Genomic DNA, 6,000 nt, shown 5'->3' with positions numbered 1-6,000 from the left:
ATATAATATATATAGGTAATATTATATTTGGGACATTCTACACTGTCTACTACTATTCAGATGGTTCTTTGAACATTAAAGAAATTCTTTTTCCCTCCCCACAAAGAACTATATTTTGTTCTTTTACTCTAACAATTAAGCTAGCTTTTTCTCTTTTGTATTCTGATAAGATAAGCAAACCCTTGGTAATGCAAATAAATAAATTCTACTTGATTGGTAAAATAGTACACCAATCATTTTCTAATTGACAAAATTTACCTATCTGTCCTACATATTATGATGAATGATTTAAAAAAAGCAAGTACTCACTCCCCAGGTTAATCTTACCCAACTAATTAAGCACACAATATTGAAAAAATTTAAAAGATGAAGGTTTCTTTTTAAAAGTGTTAGTCTCTAAAGCTTAATAACAGATTTTAAGTCTTTGGGAATTCTCAGTATGGCTTCCTAAGTATTTTTTTATTATATAATGAAAATAACCCTGCTTGATGAAACTGATGAGGACCTGAATCACCTGCTGCAGAAGGTCAAGAACTGCAGCCTTCAATATGGATTGAAGCTCAACATCAAGAAAACAAAGATTCTCACCACTGGGCCAATTGGCAGCATCATGATAAGATGATGAAGAGCTTGAGACTTGATAGCTTTAGTTTGCTTGGCTCTACAATCAACATTCTTGGTACCAGCAGCCAGGAAATTAAAAGACTAATTGCATTGGGAAAGTCTGTTGTCAGAGACCTTTCCAAAGTACTGAAGAGCAATGATGTGAGGCTGGAGACTAAGGTGTGCCTGATTCAGGCCATGGTCTTTGCAATTACTTACTATGCATCAGGTATCTGGACAATGACTAGAGACGACAGAAGGAAAACTGATGCCTTTGAGCTGTTGTGCTGGAGAAGAGTAGCAAATATACCATGGATTGCTAAGAGAACAAACAAGTTTGTCCTGGAAAGGATAAAGCCAGGCTGCTCCTTGGAGGCAAGGATTCTGAACCTCTGTCTCACATACTCTGGACATGTTGCAAGGCAGGATCCGTCCTTGGAGAGGGATGTCATGCTTAGGAGGGACAGCGCAGGAGAGGAAGACCCTCGATGAGATGGACTGACTCAGTCCCTGGGATAGGCATGTCAGAGACAATTAAGACTGGCAAGGGATAGAGCAGGGTTTAGGGATATTATACATAGGGTCACTATGAGTCACAGGCAACTCAACAGCACATAACAACAATAAAAATAATGAATTAAACTTTTTTTAGGATTCTAACAAAATCATATGAACAGGTTTAATGAAACATGGAATGCAAAAGATTGATCTCATTTCAACTTAAATAATTAAAAATCAGGACAGTGACCAAAAATAGCACCATTATCATCACATTAAATAGAAAACCTTCCAGCATCTTGTCATTGTTGTTGGGTGTCGCTGAGTCAAGCATAACTCATAGCAACCCTATGAACAAAAGATCTAACCCTGTTCTATCCTGCACCATCCTCACACTTCCTGACACACAAGAGCCCACTGCAGCAGTCACCGTATCAATCCACTTGGTTGAGGGTCTTTGACCCTCCATCCTTCCCAACATCATGTCCTCCAAGGAATAGCACCTTCTAGCAACACGTCCAAAGTATGTGAGGTGTGATCTAATTAACTGTCTCTGATTTCATTTACAATCAGCTGTGGGTGGAAGCTGATTTACTGTCTCTACTTCATTTACAATCAGCTATGGGTGGGAAGCCTCTTCTGTAGGCATACAGGATTCAGCATTCCAGGAGTATGAAAAGCACAGTATATTTTTTTAAATGTTCACTCAATTTTATAATAGTCCGTTTTTTATGAAAATGTTATCTTAGAAGAGGGGCTCTAGATACCATGCATGAAAACGTTACCTTAGAAAACAGGCTTCAGGTAGCACACATGAAAAGTACAAACAGAATTTGCTAAATTCTATTGCTATTTACTGTTAAATAGTACCTTATGAGCAAATATATAAGCCCTCTGGTGCTTTTAACAAATGAGTAAGCCACAGATAAGACAGATGGTATATTAGGATCATATATAAACATAGCATACATAAACAATTAGCAATATATTCCAACTTTTCTATCTTTAATATTTTTACATTTTTAATACTTTTCATTGCAAGTCCTTTAACTTGACTAGACCGGATTATTCACAGCTATTAAAATTAAAAATGGTGGAGTGCACTATATTTAGTTTCAGTATCTAAGGTACTCAATATTGTATAATAATTATTTTAGACACGATATACACTTAAGTAGTAACATTCTTTTTTTAGCAGCTGTCTCTGAATTTTCAGATAACAATCACAAAAACTAAAAACACACTATCACTTTAAGAAGACAGCATTTTATCCTTTCACCTCAGTCTATTATTTGCTTTAGTGAGATCTTGTCATTCGCTCCCATTCTTCTGACAATTTTTAATCTTTTCCCCATGAGATTCTTTATAATATACTCAATCTTCTTAATAAAAATATATCTTTTTCCTTATAGCCCACACTGAAAAAGCTTATATTCCTAGTTTTTTTCAGATATATTATTAAAGCTTTAGATATGCAGTGTTACCAACTACAAAACAGGAATAATCATATTTACCTGTAGACTACTATAAAAAGCTAAAAAAGTATAGCTACAACTAAACCTAAAGAAGTTTAACTGAAAACTCTATTTTCATTTCTTATTATCATTCATTGGGAAAATGCATACATATAGATTTATAAAATAACCACTGTTATGCACTGACAGAAATTTCAGCTAATTCTAAAACATTGTTCAGAACACAAAATAATCAATGTTATTTCGTAAATAAATAAAATAATTTACCCTCGCTTTAACAGCATTCCTTGGTTAGCATATTACTTTAAAAGCATCAAAATCGCTTATATTAGCTATGAAGTTTAGTTAACTCTGGAATCCTATATGAAATGTATTAATGTCTGCTAACAGATTAAAGCACCTTAAATAAATAAATCCAGTACAAGCAAAAGAAGAAAAAAGATTATGCAAAAGTCCAACCTGAAACTTATTTACATGGAAAATATTCAAACTTAAAACAGTATCTTTTTATACTAAATAAATGTTAAGTAGGAATAACCCAAATTTTATACCTAAGTTTATGCATGCTTCTATGTTTATCATGAGAATATCAACACATCAACAGGAAATCTTAGAAAACCAGGGACAAACAACTCAAAAGCTTTCAGAGGGAAAACAAGACAAAAAGTCCGAGCCATTTGGTTGCTGTAGTTTCATAGTACATTTTAAACTCATCAAGTGAATCCTCCATTTTCTTCTTTTTTTCATTAGTTCTCTGGTCATCTGAGGCCCTAAGCAATTTCATATGAATTTGAGGATGAGCTTTTTTATTTCTAAAAGGGATTACTATAAATTACTGATAATCTGTAAATTGTATTTAAACAACATTATGAACACAGGCTCTTTTTCCATTCATGTAAGTCTTCTTTAGATTCTTTTAGCAATACTTAGTTGTTTTCAGTGTGCAAATTCTTCATCTCCTTTATGAAGTTTATTCCTAGATATTTTAATCTTCAGTTGATTTTGGAATTGGAACTGATTTCTTAATTACCTTTTCATATTGTCCATTGCTATGTAATAGAGACATAAGTAATTTTTTGTGTTGATCTTAAAACAACTTTGCTGAATTGATTTATTAGTGAGAGTAGCTTTCCTGTGAATCCACTGAGCTTTTCTATAAGAGATGATAGCATCTGTAAACAAAGGTAGTTTTGGTGATGGGTTGGTTTTTTTTTTTTCCTTTTTAATTTGGATTCCTTTTTTCTTTTTAATGATTTGCCTACTATTTCTAGAATACTGAATAATAGTGGGTAAAGGCACATTTGTCTTTTTCCTAATCTTAGATGGAATGTTTCCAAACTTTTCTCACTATTAACAGTGGATTTTACAAGTCCTTTTAAGTAGTTATGAATGTAGAATACATAAGAACTTATGCTTGTATCTTTTAAAAACGATAGCATGTTTGTTAGGAATAAGATCCAGGAATTTAACTCATATTTGTCGTGAACCACATACAAAGATTCACAATTTGTTCTCACTAAATATGGCTGGTATTGATAACATTTCAATACAGAAACTGAATAGTCCATAAATTAATTAACATTCTCTAAGTCATTCAAATAATCAAGAGTGGTATCAAAAATCATACTCTCATCTATATTACTCCTACCTCTATTCTCCTACCATTATGTTGTTAATTGCCATCAAGTTGGTTCTAAATCATAACCTGAAGTATGATACAATGGAATGCTGCCGGGCCCTGTGCAATCTCCAGGATCTTTCTGATAAGTTTGGGATCACTACTGAGGTTACTACAACTATGCATTTAATTGAGGCTTTTCGTCCATTTTGCTGACCATCTCCTGTGCCAGCCAGGATGTTCTTCCTAGCTAGCAGTCGGTCATTACTGATGATGATCCAAAGTATGCAAGACTAATTATCACTATCCTCATGTCTAGAGAGTATTCTGGCTATATCTCCTCAAAGACTCTTAATGTTTGTTCTTCTGGTGGTTGACACTGCAGTCATTATTTCTTGTTAATAACATAATTCAAATTATATCGATTCCTCCTTAATCATTGTTGAACTTTCATTCGCATATGAAGCAACCAGAAAGACCATGGCTTGTGGCAGACAGGCCTCAGATACCAAACTCCTATCTTTCATTTTGAATACTTTAAAGTGGTCATTTGCTATAGATTTACCCAATACAAGAGGTGATATCTCAACTGATGCTTCTGTAGATGCTGACTGTTGATCCAAATAGAAGGAAATCCTTAACAATTTCAATTTTTTCCTGTTAATTATTATGTTGTTTATTGATCCAGTAGTGAAGCATTTGTTTTCCTTTATATTCAAATGTAATCCACATGAAGACTGTCATCTTTTACCTCTAACAGTGTTTCAAGTCCTCTTCGCTTTTAGCAAATAAGACTGTCTTCTGCATACACAGGTCTCTAACCAATCTTCCTCTAATCCTAATGCCACATTCTCCTTCATATAGTCCAGCTTCTTAGATTACTTGCTCTGCATACAGACTGAAAGAGTAAAGTGAAAGGATACAACTCTGCCACATATCTTTCCTGATCTTAAACCATATAGTATCCTTTTCTTCTGTTAGAATGACTGACTCCCTCTTGATCCATACACACATTCCACACGAGCAAAAACAAGTGGTCACGAACTTCCTTTCTTCATAATGTTACGAAAATAAAAGTAAACATCTTTATGGGATGAACTTTAATTCTTTCATCTTTAAAATAATATTTACTTCCATGTGCTAAAACAATAGCTTAAATGACAGAAATAAAACGATAATAACATATTAAGTCCTTATTTGACATTAATTATACTCTAATGAAAACTAAAAAAACAGCAATCATATAATTAAATATTGTAACAGCAGACGATGGTAGATAATAAATCTATCAGAACAGTAAATATAAAAAAACAGTAAACAGCTAGAAGAAAGTGGCACTGGTCATCTTTAATTAAGGTGATAAGCACAGGACTTTCCAGGATATGTCATCAAAACAAATTATGTCTTAGGAAACTATACAATATTGAGCATTTGAAACACAGCTCATCTAAACTGAGGTATGCTTTAAGTTTAAAGAACACAACAAATTTTTATGATTTTTAGAAGAAAGGAACGTTATTTCACGAGTAATTTTTTTTTAAATCTCTATCTTGAAATGGCCCAATCCTCTCACTTTTTAAAAGGAGGCAAGTAAAAAAAAAAAAGAGGCAAGTAAAAACTTACTGACATGAACTTCCCTACAGCTTTACTGGGAAGTGATCTAGATGATGGTGACCTAAAGTGGATTAGGCAAATGTGGCACACAGTACTGAATTTGGGACAGATCACAAGAGTCAACAAAACTTACTGACAAAGTAAATGTGAGCGATAAGGAAAGAAATTATTCAGAGTCCTACAATTTTGGCC

General features: G+C 33.5%; 1 protein-coding gene across 1 annotated transcript in view; it reads right to left on the bottom strand.

The window, feature by feature from the left end:
- The window catches only part of DOCK7 (dedicator of cytokinesis 7), a 246,399-nt gene that overhangs the window by 148,520 nt on the left and 91,879 nt on the right, over positions 1 to 6,000 (bottom strand). The gene's annotated exons all lie outside the window — the stretch shown is intronic.

Source organism: Elephantulus edwardii, unplaced genomic scaffold (assembly GCF_000299155.1).
Source record: "Elephantulus edwardii isolate Elephantulus edwardi_28Jun2011 unplaced genomic scaffold, EleEdw1.0 scaffold00005, whole genome shotgun sequence".
NCBI lineage: Eukaryota > Metazoa > Chordata > Mammalia > Macroscelidea > Macroscelididae > Elephantulus > Elephantulus edwardii.
This window is presented reverse-complemented; position numbering and strand designations above follow the sequence as displayed.